Raw genomic sequence first — 19,440 nt, 5'->3', positions numbered from 1 at the left:
TCAGAGGTGTGTGTGTGCGCGCGCGCGTGCGCGCGCACGTGGTGTGGGGGGGAGGGGGAACCCCTTCCTAAGCATAAACCTGGGGTGATGGTTTTTGGCTTGGGAAGGGGCTGAGCTTGGGATTGGATGGAAGGGGAAAATATCAATGGAAACATATCCTCAGGTAAGGATAAAAAGAAAAATAAAGAAATGTCATATCCTATGAAAGACACATCTTGAAAATGCTTAAAGAAAGTTGTCATTTTTTTCATGGTGAAGGGACTGGAATTCATGTTGATGAAAATACCTTGGTGGCTGTGGTGACTGGTAGTGGCTGCAGCAGTGGGATGATGGGGCTGGTGCCTTCCCCTGTTCAACCTGGTCGTACTCAAGCAAAGGGAGGCCAGACTGCCCCTTAAGTCTGCTTCCAATGGGGAGCAGACTTAAGCCATCCATAGGACATCCCCTGAGGGCTCCCAGTATTCGAGAGGGGGCAGGCTAGGCTGAGGCACCCCTCCCCAGTGCACAAATTTCATGCACCGGGCCCCTAGTTTATTTTATAAAATGAAGCTTTTTATTTCTGGGAATACTCATGATGTCTACTTTGTCCAAAATTAATGTAACCACAAACAGGCTCACTGTTTACATGGTATATTTTTTCATCATTTTCATCCTGTCTGTCTTTTTATGTTTAAAGTGAATCTCTTCAGAACATATGGCTGGGTCTTCTTTTCTTAGCCATTTTGAAAAGCTCTGCCTTCTAATTGGTGTGTTAATTATTTATAATTTTTCTATTTGTTTTAAATGTCCTCTCCGTTTCCCCCCCCCCCCCCTTACTTTTCTGATCTCTCTCCCCACTCCCCCCCGCCAGTAATTATTTTTATATCTACCTTTGGACAGAACTCTAGCCTCACAGCAATGTGCTTGCATTTCCCTTCCCTTCCTGTGCTGTGTGTTTTTCTTATCATATACCTTCCTTACACATGTTATAACCCCCCAGTACAATATTGTTTTTTATTTACAAGACCAGTGCTCTAACCCCTGAGCTATGGAGCCTTACCCTGTTTTTTTATTTAAATTGCCAGTTGACTTTTAAATCATTTAAACACAAGAATGAAGATAGTCCTTTTTTAAAAAAAAATGATCTTTATTGTGGAAAGTTATACTGATGTACCCTTCCCTTCCCATGGACACTTTCTATTCTGCCCGCTCTCTCTACCCCAGGCCTTCACCACACTATTGTCTGTGTCTGTGGGTTATGCATATAAATTCTTTGGTTAGTCTCTTCCAACCCACTCACCGCTGCCTTCCCTCTGAGATTCAACAGTCTGTTCCATGTTTCTATGCTTCTGGATCTATTTTTCCTCCCCATCAGTTTATTTTGTTCTTTAGATTCCACATTTGAGTGAGATCATATGATACTTGTCTTTCTCTGACTGGCTATTTTTGCTTAGCATACTACTCTGTAGGTCCCTCCGTGCTGTCTCAAAGGTTAAGAGATTCTTCTTTTTTACTGCTGCATAGTATTCCATGTTGTAAATGTACCACAGCTTTTTTATCCACTCATCTACCGATAAGCACTTGGGTTGTTTCCAGATCTTAGCTATTGTAAATAACACAGCTATGAACATAGGGGTGCATGCATTCTTTTTGATTGGTGCTCTGGATTTCTTAGTATATATTCCTAGAAGTGGGATTACTGGGTCAAATGGCAGTTCCATATTTAATTTTTTGAGGAAACTTTTTACTGTTGTCCACAGTGGCTATACCACTCTGCATTCCTACCAGCAATGCACTAGCATTCCCTTTTCTCCACATCCTCACCAGCAATTGTCATTTGTTGATTTGCTGATGGTAGCCAGGTGTAAGGTGATTCAAGACAGTCTTTTATATCAACCCCTATAGTTATTATTTCCAGTTTTCTTTGTTCCTTTCTGTAGCTTCTAATTTTTATCTTGTATTTTCCCTTCAACCTGAGACATTTCTTCACTTTTCTTGTAATCTGGGTCTGCTGGTGGCAAAACTCAGATTTTATTTATTTGAAAATGTTCACACTTGGCTTTTCTTTTCTTTTTTTTTTTTTTTTTAATGTATTTTATTGATTTTTTACAGAGAGGAAGAGAGAGGGATAGAGAGTTAGAAACATCGACGAGAGAATCATCGATCAGCTGCCTCTTGCACACCCCCTACTGGAGATATGCCCACAACCAAGGTACATGCCCTTGACTGGAATCGAACCTGGGACCTTTCAGTCTGCAGGCTGATGCTCTATCCACTGAGCCAAACCGGTTTCGGCCACACTTGGCTTTTCATTTAAAATATGTTTAAAACTGGATACAGAACTATAAATTGATAGCTTTTTTTTCCTGTCAGCACTTCACATAGATGTTGCATTGTCCTCTGGCCTGAGAAGTTAGCTATCATTCTTATCTCTGGGTCCCTGTATGAAGTGTGCACTTTCTCTTCTGTTTTCTTATAAGAGTTTTCTCTTTATCTCTGTTAAGTCAGGAACTGTGAAATGACCTGAGATTTGATTTTCCTCTGCTAGTAAGTCAGCGAGTTGGCATGTCACAGTTTTTAGTTACTGGCAGAAGATGAGATAGTTTATGACTAATGGCAAAGCAGAGTAACCTGCATATAGGTTCCTGACTCCAATCCCCACAGGGTAATATGACTGGGGCCAGATGTTACCTGCACAAATAGTGAGCCATGTTACAACAGAGGAACCCCAATATTGAGAGGCCCTGATCTTACATAGGAAAATTTAAGAAACTCATCCATCTCCTATCTGGCAGGAAAAGATTGAGGTATCTCTTCATAACAGGATGGGGAGGAGGGGGGAGGAGAGACAGGTGAGGGCTAGAAGAGGTCAATGAGGGGGAGGGAGGGGACATATGCAATACTTTCAACAATAAATATTTAAAAATATGTAAAAAATGAAGACAGATATTTGCCTCCTTGGAGCAAGTTTATCTATATTCCACTTGTTTGTTTATTTTTAAAATAATGGTGACCATATTTCTGCTGACATTCCCTATCTCTTCACCCTATTATGTTCATCTTTTGCTGTAGGTTTTTAAACATCTTTATCATACCTTTCATTTTAAAAATATATATATTTTATTGATTTTTTACAGAGAGGAAGAGAGAGGAATAGAGAGGTAGAAACATCGACCAGCTGCCTCCTGCACACCTCCCACTGGGGATGTGCCTGCAACCATTTTACATGCACTTGACCGGAATTGAACCTGGGACCCTTCAGTCCGCAGACCGACGCTCTATCCACTAAGTCAAACTGATTTCGGCCATACCTTTCATTTTTAGTTCTTTATCCTCTGATTCCAATGTCTTGTCTATAGGTGTGATATTATGATATAAGAAATATATATTTGGTATTTGCTCCCGGTCCTGATACAGAGCTCCTAAAAACCCTTCTAAGTTCCTGAATGATGGGGTGATAGGAGCATCTTTTGTCCTAATGTTTGGGTTTGGCTTTATAGTAGACATAGTGAATAAATACACTGCAGATCTGCTGAGTCCTGTTATTTTCCTCTGAGGAGTGTCAGTGTGCTCCAGCCGAAAGTTAATGGCTGGGAGCCTGACCCTGGCTTTGCAGAGGTATCGTTTTAGGTTTGGGATAGACTTCTTGGGGTTTTGTCCTTAAGTCTAGGGACAGCGCTTAATGCTGAGGTGTAGCCTTCACTCTTTAAGTGTGGCCATTCTGAAGTCTCAGAGGACAACCCAAAGAGTTTACCAAGCTCCTCTAAAACGGCAGGATTTGAACCCCAATCTCCCCAGCAGCACTGCTTAAATGCTGTTTTCCTTTGGGTTGTTTAGACTCTCATTGGTTGTGTGTTCACCAGGAGGGAGGTGAGGATCCGAGGTCAGTGTGGGTGCGGATGGAGGGCTCTCTTCCGCCTATGGCTCCCTCCTTCCCAGGGTTTCCCCTCAGGGAACCCCTTCACCCTTGGCATCCCGCTGCTGCTCACCTCCCTGTCAGGATGCAATCTTTTGGAGTATGATTCATCGTACTCCACAATGTCCCGTCAGGGCCTCACGTGCATACAATAGGTGCACAATCAATGCTTATAGAGTGAACAAATGAATTGCTAATTAGTAATAGGGTTTCTGACCTGGCACCAGGGCCCCCATCTAACCAAGGTAGAGCAGCAGAGCTTCAGGTGACAGAGCAAGGCCTCTGAGTACTGACTGTCCGACTGCGCGCTTTGGGGATCGCCTGGTGGGGCGCGGGAGGTGTTGGGGAGAGCGCAGGGCGGGGATGGGAGCCTGCCAGAACCAGCCCGGCCCACGCCACCCCGCGCCGCTGCGGTCAGACCAGTCTGACGGCTACGCCCCTGGCTGCCCTCCCCGCCCCGCGCCCCGCCCTATCTCAAGTCCCGCCTTCCTCTCCTCTCCCCTCCCCGCCCCCGGCCGCCCCCGCTCCTGTGCCCAGGAACCAGTCCCTCCCTTGAGTGCACCCTTGGAGCTGGACCGCCCAGCCCACGAGGCCTCCGTACCTGGGCACCTGGGCACCTGGGCACCTGGCCATGGGACGCCCGGGCCGGCGGGCGGGCGGAGCAGGAGCCCGGCGGGAGATGGGTAAGGGCCTTGGGGAGGCAGACTGGAGGTCCCGCCGCCCCCGATGGGGACTGTGTGCGCTGCGCAGAGCGCCAGGCGGGGGCATCTGTTGGGCTGGGCAGGACACTGAGGGAGGGCCTGGGGCCGGAGCAGGAGCAGCCGGAAGAAGCTTCAGGAGTGTGGAAAGCGAGTGGGCACCTTCAGAATCTACTTGGTCGAGTGGCCGAGACAGGGACAGCAAGGGGACACGGCAGAGCGCCACTGGGAAAGCCTGCGGGCCTGGGTGCGGCCACCGGCTCCTCCAGCTGGGCCAGGTATATCAGGCTGAGCAGCAGCTGCCCTGGGCTGCTGTTAGAACTAGGAGACCCTGAGGGCTTTCCTCCATCTCCGTTTCCTCTATTGCCTCTATCCTGCTGTCCAGTGCCTCCCATGCCCTTGGCGCCCATGGCCAGGCCAGCCCTCTCCTCTGAGGCCCCTGGCCCTGCAGGCAGCCCCCAGGAGAGTGCTGGGTGGAGGATAAGCCAACTCTCCATTAGCCCTTCTGGGTGCATCTGGCCAGCGACACTGGAGAGATTCCTGGGAAGGTAAACAGCATCTGCTTTGCTGATAAACTCACCTCCCCTCCAGGGGCCCTTCCTGGCCCTAGAGCTGAGTCTAGCTGGTCCTTGCAGGAGAACCACGTGGCAGCGACTTGAGTTCCCTGCTGTTTCTCCAGGTGCACAATGGATTTTGCTGTTCTAGTCAGTGAACTCACGCAGACCCCGCATGTCTAGTTCAAGAGGCTAGTGTCAGCTGCCCTTGAACCTCATTAGCCTGGCTCTTCCCCAGTTCCATAGCTGATTGAATGTAATTAGCAACTAATTGGGTGCCTGTTAGCCTCTCAACATAAGAAACACCAAGATCAAGTGTAGGCAGTGGAGGTGCGATTCATTCTTTTCTTCCAGACATGGCATTTCTTCTGTGTGGAGGGTATGAAGAAGAGCTATTCATTCATTCATTCGTTCAACAAATATTGACTGCAAAAATGCAGCTGACCATGATTTCAGAGTGATAAGTGCTGTAAAAACAAAACAGGGTGGCGGCGGGCAGAGAACTTGGCTCTCAGCTGGAAAAGGCAGACCTGAGCTAGGAGGGAAAACAGCACCGTTTCAGGCCCAAAGCCCTGGGCACAGGGTGGGATGTCCTGGTTCCTGTGAGCAGGACTTAGGGGCTTCGTAACGGGTCAGTGATCAGTGGAGGGTAGATGAGTGGTGAGTTGTCCCTCTCTGAGCTCTGAGAGTGCATTCTTGTTGGGAGGTTTAGTCTGAGATTGAAGCTTCCCCAGAAAACATGCTCTGTGTCGCCTCATTGATTTGTCCATTCATTCAACAAGCACTCCTGAAGGCCCGGATGTTCTACGCACTGTTCCAGGTGTTAAGGATGCAGCAGTGAACCAGACAGCACTTTCCCTCACAGAGCTTATTTTCTGGTGGGAAAATGGCAATAAATAAGAATAGCAATTTTAATGTCAACTCAGATGAATCCTATGAAGAAAAGCAGAGAGCTTAAGGGTGGCGGGGTTGTGTTTAGTAGAGACATCAGGACAGGCAGTGCCTAGGGGATGAAATTTGAATGGAGTCCTGAATGTAGACAAGACACAGTCATGTGATTCTCTGGGGGAAGAACATTCCAGGCAGAGAGAATGGTGGCAAGTGCTAAGGCCCCTGAGGTGTGAAGGAGGTGTGAGTGAGCCTGCTGGCATGCTGACGTGCTGAGGAACAGGACAGAGGCCAGCAGGCCTCTCAGAGCCATTGCTTCAAGGTCGGGGTGCCGAGGGATCAGCCTGATGACCAGAGGCGCCCAAGAAAGCAGATGTTCCCAAACAAATCCAGGATGAGGCTTGGGACAGGAGGTTACTGGCGATGGAGAATGTGGATCTGGGCAGGAGGCGGATCACTTGCTTTTCGCACCCCCAGCTTTCACCCAAACATCACGGGCCACACAGATAACTAAACTGGGGAGCAGACCCAGCTTTTCAAATCAGTAAAGACTCCGGAAACTGGAAATGGAGATGGGGGTTGGGGAGGGGGTAGGGTGGAGAACTGTTGCCTTCTAGGAAAATTCCAATAATCTTTCCTTGTTGAACTAAGTGATCTCATCAGTTGGCTTACGAGGCAAACAGGGGAGTATGTAACAATGGCCGTTACTGAGCATGCACTGTGTGCCAGGCTCTCCTCTGAGCGCCTCATGTGCAGACACGCATCACTCTCACTGTGAATCTGTGCAGGGTGTACTCCCACTGCCCCTGTTTTCCAGATGAGAAAACTGAGGCCCAGAGAGTAAGACAGCTGCCCGTCTTGACACTGCTGGTGAGTGTGGAAGTCTGGGTTACAGCCGAGTGGTGCAGTTTTAGAGCCCCCTGCTTTGAGAGAGATGTTTGGCTGACCAGATGCTTGTCATAGTGGAGATGCTTGTCTTACCAGCAGGGTGGTTAGAGCAAGCATGTCAAACTTAGGCCGCATATGGGCCACAAAAATATTCATGTGGCCCAGCCCATGTAACCGTGTGAGTCGTTACTTACAATTATGAAAGGAAATAAGTCTCCTGTCAGATCCAGAATTACTGACACTCACCTTGGGTCAGTTTTGAAAGGAATCACTGCGAACAGAGTTCCCCCGAAGTAAGAAAGATAGCAGCAGAGAAGAGATGCCAAGTGTCAGGAAGAAAACATTAATTTTATCATTGCTCTTGTTCGTTCCTTCTTTTTATATTATGCTTTTCGAAATAAACCTACATTTCTATGAAAATTGAAGTTTTTTTTTTCCTTGTGGCCCACATAAACTTCAACCTTGTTTATTTGGGCCGAGTTAGCCTTTGAGTTTGACATGCTTGGGTTAGAGAGAGACAGGACGGCTATGAGCCCACTCCACCTCTTTCCTTCTTTTTAAGGCAATGTTGGCATGGGTTACATTTTCTTTAAAAATATTTTTAAAGGTAATACTTGCGTGTGATGAAAATATTTTTATAAATGTTAATCACACAGCCCTTCAGGTAGCAGCGAAAGACCTCCTTCCCTCCCTCTCCTGCCCTGTTGCCGGTTCTCCTTCAGTTTCTTGAGGGTACGTCTGGAGGGAGATATTCTGCTCATGAACAAGTACACGTAGTGTGTACACGCTGCCTCTTTGTCTTTTTTTTTTTTTTTTTTACATGAATTGTAATAATCTCAGGTCTGTAGTTTTTAAAACTTTAGTATACTAATTGTTCTGTGGCAGGACATACAAGGATCCTCCATTCTTGTTGACTATCTCTCAGAGAGGAGGCCCCACTTGTACCTACTGGTCTTTTCTGGGTTGTTTTACCTGTTTTTGTTGTTAGTTTGCAGTGACAGACAGTCACGTATGAACATACTTGTGCCTACATATCTACTCACTCTGTGTCCATTTCAGTAGAAGAAATTCCTAAACTTGGACTCACTGGTTGAAAAGCCTGTGTGTTTAGATTTTGGCAATGCTGCCAGCCCGCCAGGCTTAGCTCTGAGACTGTTTCTTCGCAGCTCCATCAGTCGGTATGTTAGCAACTTTCTGTTCTTGCTAATTTTACAGGGAAAAAATGGCATCATGTTGTGGTTTAATAGGGGTTTCCTTGTGAGTTGTGTTGTGAGTCTCTCATATGTTTTACGCTATTTGTCTTTCTCTTTCTGTGGACTGTTCATATCCTTGGCCTGTGGTCTAACTTGGATTGTTGTCTTGTATTTTTGTTATTGTGTTATAATCTCTCATCTCTACTTCCACTGGCTGCCCTCACCACCTTCCCCTACCCTCGAGAGCAGCAGCTGCTGTGATGTATTCATATGTTTATCCTTAGATCTGGGTGTATTTTAGAGAAAATACGATGTTGATTTATGTGTACATGTGTTTTAAACTACATATACTGCATTGTGCCACAAATATGACCTTTTTACTTCTTAAATCTGATACTGAATTTTTAGAAAGATGAATGACCAGCATGTGAGTTCCATGATTGGAATTATTGTGGAATCATTGTAAGTGCGGATTCTTCTTGGCTGCATGTAGGAAGGTGGTTTGGAGAAATGGCATTTTGGGCGTGTGCCTTGGAGGATAAAGAGATGTTGACAGATGAGCAGGAGGATGGGGAAGGGAACAGAACTGAGCAAGAGGCAGCATAGGACACGCTGATTTGTGAAAGTCCTGGGAACATTCAGGGAAGCCCCAAAGGCTACTGGCCTAGAGTTCAGGGTGTGGGTGTGTGGCCCCAGGAGAGGCTGGGGGTTTCAAATGACAAGGCTGGGCTTTCCCTAAAGGCCACAGGGTGAGGCGGTGGGGTGGGAGTCAGTTGTTAAGGATTTCAAGAGCAGAAGTGAATGTGAGAGGAGGGAGGCTGCAGACAGGAGAGGATCGGGCTCTGTGTGAGGGTGGAGCAGCTGCGGAGGGAGAACCAGAGGCCTGGGCACCGGAGGAGGCATGAGGGGCCGAGGCTGGTGTCAGGGCTGCTCACTTGTGAAGCCAGGAGGACGTGGTGTCACAGGCAGGACCCAGGAGGGTTAGGCTGGGCCCAGGGTTCACTCCTGGGCACATGACCTTTTTGACAGCTGTGAGCCACACTGTCACCTTTAAAGGCCTACTCACCCTGCCGGAGCCTCCCCGTTGGCAGTGAGAGCTCCTTCAAGCTGGGGAGGGTTTGTGACGGCTCAGTGAGTAGGTGGGAGGTGACGGTGTGGGAGTGGGTGAGGCCGCCAGGGAGAGTGAGGAAGGCAGGAGAGAGCCCGGGGCAGGCAGGAAGGCAGGGAGAAGTATGCTGGGAGAAGTGGACAGACAGGCCCAGCCAGCCAGGGAGCTGGGTGCACTTTCGAACTCTGTCCTTTGCCGGCCAGACAAGCTTGGGACAGCATCCTCTCAGGAGGGAGCGTGGGCAAGGGTCGGGGCTTGGGGACAGTTATAAACAAGGAGCCCAAGAAGGGGGTCCCTGCATCTCTCAGTGGAGCTTTGGAAGGTGCATAGGCATGCGGAGGCAGACAGGAGGGACTGGGCCCCAAAGCACAGGTAAGTGTAAGAGGCTTTCTTCCCCAGGAGCTGGGCCTCCCACCCGTTCAGCCTGTGGGTGACTGTAGAGCATAGATATGGAGGGGCTCCTGTGGCACAGACAGGACCCTGGGCCCAGGGCTTTGCTGCTACAGGCAGGGTACGTGGGGACACCCCACCCAGGGGAATACGCAATCCTTCAGGCGACCCAGGAAATGCCCTGCTCTGAGCCCTGCCTTTCTCCTTCGCTGTCCCTGTGTTGGGTAGTGTCCCTGCTCTGTTCCCGTAGCACCTGAGCCTCGCTCACCTGTGTAGTGTGAGCCTGACATCCGCTTTGTGCCTCTCGGTGGGTCTCAGCTCATGAGCATTATTAGGAAGGCTCCATTCATCCTCCAAAGGAACAAATGCTCATCACTGTTTTTGAATACTTTTCTACCCATACTGCTTTATGTATTTATTTTTAGAAAAGCAAGCAAGAATTTATTGACTGCAGCAAAAATATACTTAGGAGAGTGACACAGGAAGGGCATAGAAACAGCAGCAGGGGAATCCAGGCTGGGCTGCTTTGGCTCACGGGAAGTCAGAGAAAAGGGGGCCTTGGAGACAGGTTCAGGGGGTTAGCCTGGGGTGAGCTGCCGCTGCCCACAGCTTCCTGGCTGTAACTTTCCTGGGGTCGCTTAGGGGTTAGGGGAGAGATGCCAGGGAGTGGGAAAGGGAATGGCACGGATGTGTTCCCAAGAGGGAGAGCACCTATATTATTTGATTTAATATTTTTCCTTGAAGAGACCATGTAAATAGGTATTACCTACTTTAGACGCACTTTAGTGTGATTCTAAGCAATAACATCTGTGAAATCATAGGTTTGTTCTATCAATTATTTTGAATGCAATTCAGGTAAATGCTTAACGATTTAAAACTTTCATTCTGTGTCCCCCTTATCCACCTATGCAAACCTCGATTCAGATCTAAGGAGGCGGGAGGAGGTCCTCCGTACTACACAGGAGAGGAAAAACACTTCCTCTGCCCTGTTGGATTCAGTGACAGGGCTTGCCTGAGGACAGATGGACAGTAGGAAAGGTTTACTGGCACGCACACGAGACCAATCAGAGACACAGCTGGCTTGTTAAAGTGAAAGGCTTCTATAGTAAACCCTCATTTTGCAGATGATTTGATGGACTTCAGATTTAACTGACAGAAGTCCCTGTCCATATATCATATGTGAAAATTAACACCCTGTTAATTTTAAAATGCTTTTAACCAAGATTTGCTCATAATTCAATTAACAAGTTATTTTTTGTTATTAATTCACTATTATTTTAAACAACTTTTAGAGAATAGGCCGTATGTTGGGAAAGACACTGCAGTTATTTCACTGATGTAAGTGATTACTACACATCCACAACTATAGCTGCATATTTATCCCAGAGTCACCGCTCCTAAATAGTGTTTGGCGAGTGATCAGCACGTGATCCCACTGAATGCGTGTGACCTGCTGCAGTGGTTCCAGCTGAGCAGGATGTTCCCATGTGCATTGAGCCACACCCCCGCTCTCCAGTCGCCTGCGCATGTGTATTCGGGCGACCAGTGAATGCACGCATTTACCAGACCTGTTCAGTATACATTTAAAACAACAGTAACACATATAGAAAACTGCTCTGTGAAATTAAACTTTTCATCCATACTGAATTTTAACCACACAAACGTGTCCACATAAGTAAAACACAGGCAAACTAATTTGATGACTTTTTAGCCTATGCCTTTGGCAAACCTACTTTATTGGGCTTTCAGCTTTAAGGGACACCCGTCCGCGGAATTAGCCCATTTACTGTTTACTTAGTAGGGGAAATGGGAGGGGAGAGAAGGCTCCTATGGGAAGGCAAATAGGTTTCTGTAGGACACACAACTGGGTGTTAGAACAAATGAAAGGTGAGAAAGTCTGTGGTAAAGTTTGGATTTAGGAGCTGAGTGGTCTGGCTGTCCTGGGGGCCGAGCTTCTGAAGGAGGAATTACGATAAGGGAAGCTCTGAGAAGGCTGCTTGCCGCATCTGTCAAACCTCAGATGACTTTACCTTAAACAATAATCTTCATACCAACTGTGGAGGCCCAGCAGGTCCCACACCAGCATGAAGGAGGCCCCATGGCAGCCACCTGACAGGTGGTCAGCGCAGGTGCAGGCCCTCCCCCTCCCCCACCCCACGAAGCTCAGCCTTGTCACAGGGAAGGACATAGGTCAACAAAGGACATAGGTCCAGCTGTTAAAGTGAACAGAAATATTCAATCGTTATGTCACTCAAACAAATTTAATTTTCTAATACCTTTATTATTTCTGCTGATCAACAGGATACATATTTGTTTTAAAAAATTAGATTCACACCAAGAAGTATAAAGAACTTTACCATGTGCACCATACCACATACGGGCAGACAGCCACCATCGAATTGGTGTGCTGGCATTTTATTGTCTAAATACACAAACACGTTTTTAAATATTGAGAATATACTGAGTATATAAACAGTTTTCTTACTTGGTGATATACTGTGAACATCTTTCCACTTCATTAAATACTTTACAGAAACGAGATAGTCACAGGCGGCTGAGGTTCACCATCTGGCCCGATGGCTTTGCCACCATCTACTTATCCAGGCCCCGATTGGGGATGTTGATGGGGGAGCGTTCTCGCCGTATAAGTAACTGCACTCATATGTGCTCCAGCAGATGTTTTGCAAGTGTCTTCTGGGTGCCCAGGGGCTTGGGGACAGAGGTGAGTGACTGTAGAGGCCTAGTTACTGCTACATGAGGGTAGATCCATGACAAGTGGCCTGAGAGTAAGGCCGGGCCAGGGAGCCTGGCCTGGGCGGCTGTCTGCGGCCGAGGAGGGATAGCCTTGGAAGGTTACTGTGCCCACCAGGGATTGGGCAACCAGAAATCCAAGAAATTCAAGGGTGCTAGTCACTTCCAAAGTCACTCTCTGCCTGTTCCAGGAAACCCAGGTAACACCAGTGCCCAAAGTGTACTGGGAGGCAGGCGGTGGTGTTCCCGCCCTTGCCTGACACATCTTCCTCCCACTTTAAGACCACAGGCATCATGGGCGCCTGTGACCCAGCCCATGGGCTCAGTCACTAACACCCTCACTTGGCCCTGCCTCCCAGCTCTGCTCCATCCCCAGGGAGCCCACAGTCCCTCTGGGCAGTGGGACTGTCACCTGGCAGAGGAATGTTGGGAGGCAGGTGTCTGCCTGTCTGTTCTCCCCGAGGCCAGAGAGCTGGAAGGGATGGGCTTTCTCTGAGGAAGCAGCGTGTGTCTGCTCTGCTCCAAGGCCTCCCACACATTCAGCGACACGAGGCCATCGAAGCGCTGCTGGCCTGGCTGTCACCCTGCCCGGGATTGAAGTAATCGCTGTCAGCTTCCTGGTTTTAAGCTGTGAGAGGGGAGAAGGGAGTTCAGGCTCCGCCATCAGCAGCGCTGTTGGCTTGGCAAGGCCTGCTCCTCCTCACCTGTAGGCTACCGAGGGGAACTGAGTAGCAGAACATGCATCTGCTGGGTTCAGCAGCCCAGGGTTCCAGTCAGCCTGTGTAACTGCTCTGACCTCATCTGTCTGTGGGGCGGGGGTAATGACACCCCTCCCCCAACCCAGACTCACAGGGGTCAGAGATGCTGCCTGTAAAGGGTGTGGTGCGGGCACCATGGGGCCTTGGTGAAGGGCAGGGACAAGCCAGGTGCCCGCCCCCTTCCTTTGCTGCCTCTGGGAGGGCAGAGCTGGTGCTGAAATCCCCAGAGCTGCTCTCCTGGGGCAGGCTCTGCTCCCTGTGCTCTCAGTTCCGAATGCCACCTCCCCACCTGTGCTGAGTGGCTTCCTCTGTGGGCAAACAGGAAGTCACTTACCTCGAGGGAGGCAGGAAGAGCTGGCGGACAGGGCTGCCTGCCCACAGCTGTGGTCATGTCCAGAGACAGGCCCTGGGGCACGGGGGATGGGTAGGGAACCCAAGAGTGAGGGGATTGCAGGGGATCGAAGCTTCTTGTCAGCAGGGGCTCTGGGGCACACGAGTTTCCCCTGCTGTGCCCTCACTGGGGCCACACACCCTCTGTCCTTGCTGGCCCCGGGGTCCCCGCCCGAGTTGCCCCTTACAGTCTTGGGAAGGAGATGAAAGTCCTGGGACATGGAGCAGAGCTGGTGGCCAGGAGTCTGGGAGTCTCTTCTTGAAGATTGTTGTACAAAGGAGCACCTGCTAGCCATGCCCAAGGCCCCAAACACATCCCCTCACATTCAGACATGCAGCCTGGAGAAGAGGGAGAGGCAGTCTCCTCTCCTCTTGGGTGGGGCTGGAGGTGAGGAGAGCACAGTGGGGGGTGGGGAGAATGGGGGGGTGGGGAGCCAGTCAGACCTGGCTCCTGGATGTTCACAGTGAAGGAGAGGAGCTGACCACTGGCCCCTCCTGCTTAGCCCCATTCCAGCCACAGGGAGCTGAGGGCCACCGGTTGGGTGTAGAGGCTGGGGCCGGGGTGGGAGGCTGGCCCTCATGGTACCTGGCTCCTGACTCATTGCCTCCTTCCTCGCTGGTCTGTACTCTCCCTGTGGTCCCGTCCGGTGGTCACTTGACTGCGTATCTCCCTAGACTTAGCAGCGGCATTCGCTAGAGCCGACCACTTCCTTTCCTGAAGTCCTCTCCTCTCTCGTCCTCTGTGACAGCACTCTCAAGCTTTCTCACCTCAACAGTGCAGCCTTCCTGCGCGAACCAGCCCCCAACCCGGACCCACGTCCTACTGGTCACACAACGCTGCTCTCTACTCCCGGTGTGTTTTTCGGTTGCCTTCTTGAGTTTCTCATAGATCCACAAACCTAATATTTAAAAAAGTCAAACTCTTGGTTTTGTCCCCTCGGCCTTACCGTCCCGATTCTGGGCCTTTTCAGCAGATGCTATTACCACCCATCGAGTTGCTCTCGCCAGAAATCAGGGTTACCCTCCACTCCCCTGTTCTCTATGCCTCTCATCTGCTTAAGTGGCACATCCTGCCAATCATCCAGGACATCCCCCCAGGCCTCTGTGTCCCCTCCTCCTCCACAGCCTTGCCTTCCAAGCCACGGCCTCACCTTCCCTGGACAGCCCCACTGGCCCCTGGTTCTCACGAAGCCTCTGACTGTCTTCTCCATTTAGCCGCCGCTGATCTTAAACACTACACTGAAGTGCTCCCTGACCTGTCATTTCCCTGCTGACTGTGTGACCTGCTTACCACTGGGGACCCCAGGACCTGGCCCTGCCACTCTAGCCCCATCTCCCCCTCAACCCTGGCCAACCTGGCCTCTCTCTGGTCCCTTAACTCAGGGAGGCTTTTCTGGCTTCAGGTGAGGCGGTCGATGTGCAGTTCCCTCAGCCTAAAACTCCTGCCCCACACTCTTTACATGCCGGCTGCTCCCTGGGTTTCCTGTCTCCCATCCCTATGAGCCCACCGCTGCTCTCTCGTTCCTCCCTACTCCTTCCCTCCCTGGTTGTAGCATTGAATTATTGCTCCTCTGGTTTGTCTCTGGCCTGGAAGCTCCCTGAGGGCAGGGATTGAGCTTGCTTCCCGGTGGGTTAGCAGCATCTCCTGAGTGAGCGTGTGGAGGACGTGCTGGCTGAGCAGTGACCACAGTGCAGAGGCCCTGGAGGCTGCGGGCTGAGGGCGGGCGGAGGGCGGGCCTGCATTCGGCCTGGGCCACGAGGCTTCTGGCTTCCACGTGGGCAGTGCTGTAAGAGCACGGGTGCAGGAGGGGGAGTGTGGGGCGGGGCGGTCAGGAGCCAGGTTTGTGCCACTGAAGTTGAGGTACCCCTAACATTTCCTTCCCAGAAAGAACCCTGGGGGCCCCACCAGACACAGGGATATGTCTGGGTTAGAACTGCAGCTGACAAACTGCCGCCCAGTGCGTCCTGTCCTACTTCCCACCTTAACCATGGGCTAGGTCCTCGGCCTCCTGGGAATGTGGCTGCGGAAGAGAGCCCCACCCAGCCTTTGCCCCGCTACAGCCCCCCTCCCTTCCTGGCTCCCTCCTTGCCCATGGGCCCAGGTTCTGTCTGCGCCCCTCAGGTGCAGGGCTGCGTGGAGCTGGGAGGCAGTGCCCCACAGGAGGCGGAGAATCCAGGCTCCTGGTGCCAGGAGTACGCTGGAGAGGTCTGGGAGGCTCTCCCTCTGGACCCTCGCGGGGGATGCAGAGGAGGAGGGCTGGAGCTGCCGTCCTGCCTCTGGCCTGTGGGCTGTGGGGCCTGGGCTGTGCGGCCGGCTGGTCTGAGGCCATATGTGAGTGGAGGAGTCTCCTGTGCAGTGAGATTTACAGGGACTAGATGGGGTGGCTCTGTCTCCATTGACAAGTCGGTGGTGGTTGAGGCCGGAGAGGTAGACTGTGCAGGGAGAGACAGGAGCCGTACAGTGGTGCCCTCTCTGCCCCCACCTGGCTCCCTTGTGGACACTGTGGCCTGTGTTCCACGGAAGGACGTCAGGAATCGGTGTGGGAATGGACAAGAGTTGGTTCATGTGGTCGGAGGCTGTGCAGCCGGGGCCAACGCCTTGCCTCTGGGCCTGCCTCCCCATCTGTATGATGGGGGTAGTGTGTAGGTGAGAGGGGTGGCTGAGGCACTCATGGGGAACACTGACCATGAGACAATTGTTATCAGGTGACAAAAATAGAAATGCCAATTGTTACAAGCAGAAAGGAACAGCCTAACCTGGGCCTCCTGTGTCCCCCCCACACCCCCCAGGTGCCCTGCAGGGCTGAGCTGGACAAGATGAGAATCTGTGACAGAACCACAGGCAGGAAGGGGTGGGGCCTTTCTCAGTGTAGGCCTGCACCTTCCCCTTTCTCTCTCCCAAGCCTGGGGGCGGGTGAAGGGCGTGATTCTGGACAGGCTGGGAGGGGGGCATGTGGGTAAAGGGCCCTGAGGCGCTGGGCCTATGAGTGAAGGCTCCTGTCTTGTGGGCAGGAAGTGAGAGGTGCAGAGCAGCTGGGGAGCCCTGGGGAGACTGAGGAGGGGTGAGAGTGTCTGGGGTGAGAGGAGCGGAAGTCGGAAGCTCCAGCCACCACATTCGCCACTCGCAGGGCAGACACACGGCAGCGGAACTGCTCGTTTGGAGGTGAGCGAGGTGGCCTGCTTGGGGTGGGCCTGGGCCTGGGCAGGGGCCATGTGTGCCCTAGGGCAGTGGCTGGGGCAGGTCGGCAGAAGGAGGGTGCTGTGGTCTCTACCGGGCACCAGCTGTGAGCCTGGCCCAGGCTGTACCCCTACCTTTCACTTCCTTCTCTCTGTCCCCCTCCTAGCTAACCCTTCCCCGGCCCATTAGGCCCTTTCTCTGCTTCCTGCCTCAGCCCCGCCAGAGCCCTCTGGGGTCTGCAGCAGTGAATGTGGGTCCAAGAAAGCTCCTGGGGCGTGGTGACTGCTATGGTTAGGTGCCCAGTGGGTGCTCATGGGGCATGAGGCCTCAAGGAAGCCTACTCTCGATCTTTGAGGGAGAGAGGCCAGATGGGCTAGGGTAGTTTGGGTGTGGTCACTGCAGGAGCTCAGATTCCACTCTGAGGGGGCTCCCAGCCCCATCCGGAGGAGCTGGTTACAGGCAGGGCCCCAACTTGCCAGTTTGCCAGGTCCCTGATGGGTGGCAGAAGCCATGCCACTCAGTGTCCCTGTGCGGGCACTCAGGCCTTCCAGGTGTGGCTGTGTCTTCATGGTGAAGCCAGCCTCGGACCCGCCCTCACAGGGCCTGGTTCTAGAGCCTGAGATACTGAAAGCTGGGCAGGGCTGCCTGCCATGGGCCAGGATTAGTCCCCTCAGGGCCTTGGCCAGGTTTGAAAGACAGGCCTGTCGCCCCAACCTCCTGGACATCTGTAAATAAGGAACCGCCAGCCCAGGGCTCAGAGCCTGCTGAGCTATTTGTGGAGTGAGGGGGTGAGGCCCAGAAAAGGTGAGGAGACCAGCCTGGCCCGAGCCCTCCTGGTGGGCCTAGCCCTTCCGGGGCAGCTGCTCTGGGACCTCTTCATCCCTCCTCTCTGCTTGAGACCTGGCTGATCCTGAACCTGACTCAACACTGGGTCCTCAGGCCCCCAGAGCCTCCCTTCCCCCCCCCCCCCCCCCCCCCCCCCCGCCCTCCCTGCACATTTGCATGAGGGCTCCTGGTGCGGCAGGAAGTGAGGCCTGCCCTGAACTTGGCATGCTCACTCCCCAGGTTCAGGCAGGGGCATCAGTCCTGCAGCTCCAGACAGAGGGCTCACCCTCAGCTCCCACCCTGAGGGACGACATTTCTGACCGGCTCCTGCACAGGGACAGCACCCGGCACTTCCTCAATCCCCGGACAGGCCAGGAGCCTTTGCTTTTTCCAGAGGAAGAAAAAATTTCCACAGTAAAAAGAAGGCATGTGTGCTGAGTGGAAGCTTACAAGGAGAGACACACGGAGTTCAGTGGGGGATTTGGGGCTGGCTGGCTCTGGAGGCCGCTGAGAGCGAGGTGCCCACCAGGCTGCTGTGCTGGAAGGGAGGGTGTTTGTTTCACTTCTCTGAGAGGACCCTCAAAGCAGCAGAGGTTAAGGTGCAGGCAGGGCACGCGCTTTTGAGGCCCGGGCCCAGCACTGGCACAGACCTGCTCCCATCCTATAGCAGACCCTGGAGCAGCTTACTCCTTCTCATCTGTGAGAATGGACAAGAGTTGGTTCATGTGGTTGCAGGCTGTAGCTCCCAGCAGACCAGGAAGCAGGTGAAGTCTCTGACTAAAGTCGGTGGCTGTCAGCTGCAGTTAGGATGTGAGTCCAGTCTGTGGGCCTCAGGTGTGGGCGCCAGGACACCCAGGCTGTCACCTGTCCCAGGGCAGGCTGTCCGCAGCCTCTTGCAGGCAGAGTGTCGGCTGTGTGCCCAGCCAGGGGGAGAGCAGCAAACTCCCTCTCAAAAGCACAGTTCAGCTACCAGACTGGGTTCCCTCCTGTCACAAAGGAGCTGCCTTGAATCCAGATGGAGTGGAACTGGCAGTGGGGCACTGTGTCCTGGTTCCCAGCTCAGCCCATCAGCTGGCACAGGCATGGCCCCTGCGGACTTCTCCTCCAGAGACCTCTTGGACGAGGATTGCCTGACGTGAATTTAGCTAATGAAGCCGGGGCCACAGTGGACCTGTGCCCTCCCCCTGGTTGTCTTCTGGAGCCTCAGCATTTTCTGGATACTTCTCCCAGAACTTATCCTCGAATGACTGAGCCCTCACGGAGCTTAGGAAATGAGGGGCCACTTTATCTCAGGGGTGGCAAACCCCCTGTGAGACGAGTTGGCAGACTGTCTCCCTCCTTTGTTCTGAGGATACCTGAGAGGAGCTATTTCAAGAGATTTCACTAAATGCCGAGAACAGAGAAAAAAGTAAACCAAGAAAATTCTAGATGCAGGAGACCAGGCACGCCTCTGCCTGAGATGTGCCATCTCTGCCCCCAGAACAGACTGGTTGCTGCCCTTGACCCTTGATCCTTAACCCTTGCTGGATCAGGAGGGTGGGACTGCCTTGGTGGCCACAAGTCACCTCTCTCCTCAGGTCCTTCCACCCCTCCAGGGGGGAGAAATTGAAAAAAGAAAAAAAAAAAAAAGTGGATTGGGGAGGGAGATAGAGATAGAGACTCAGACAGACAGAAAGATGATAGATAGATAGATAGATAGATAGATAATAGATAATAGATAATAGATAGATGATAATAGATGATAGATATAGATAATAGATAGATAGGTAATAGGTAGATGGAGCGATAGTAATAGATAATAGGTAGATATTTCTTAACCCTCAATTGCCTGAAAGGGTCCTCCCATCGCCTCTCCATCCAGCTGCTCCTGGGAAGAAGGGACACACGTGAGTGTTTTGGCTGCTGGCTCCACAGTGACGCCTGG

General features: G+C 51.8%; 1 protein-coding gene across 4 annotated transcripts in view; it reads left to right on the top strand.

Moving 5' to 3' along the window:
- The first annotated feature begins 4,434 nt into the window (after window positions 1-4,434).
- Window positions 4,435-19,440, top strand: part of PSD4 (pleckstrin and Sec7 domain containing 4) — a 32,243-nt gene continuing 17,237 nt past the window's right edge. For 3 of the 4 annotated variants that reach the window (XM_036435970.2, XM_045580979.1, XM_036435967.2), the window contains exon 1: window positions 16,553-16,676. The gene's annotated coding sequence lies outside the window, so the exon portion shown is untranslated. Of the gene's footprint in view, window positions 4,579-16,552; window positions 16,677-19,440 lie in introns of those variants that run through there. The other variant, XM_036435968.2, reaches the window with a different exon arrangement.

This window comes from Pipistrellus kuhlii, unplaced genomic scaffold (genome assembly GCF_014108245.1).
Source record: "Pipistrellus kuhlii isolate mPipKuh1 unplaced genomic scaffold, mPipKuh1.p scaffold_m20_p_13, whole genome shotgun sequence".
Classification (NCBI taxonomy): Eukaryota; Metazoa; Chordata; class Mammalia; order Chiroptera; family Vespertilionidae; genus Pipistrellus; species Pipistrellus kuhlii.
The sequence above is the reverse complement of the archived record's forward strand: the minus strand, read 5'-3'. Positions and strand labels throughout refer to the sequence as shown.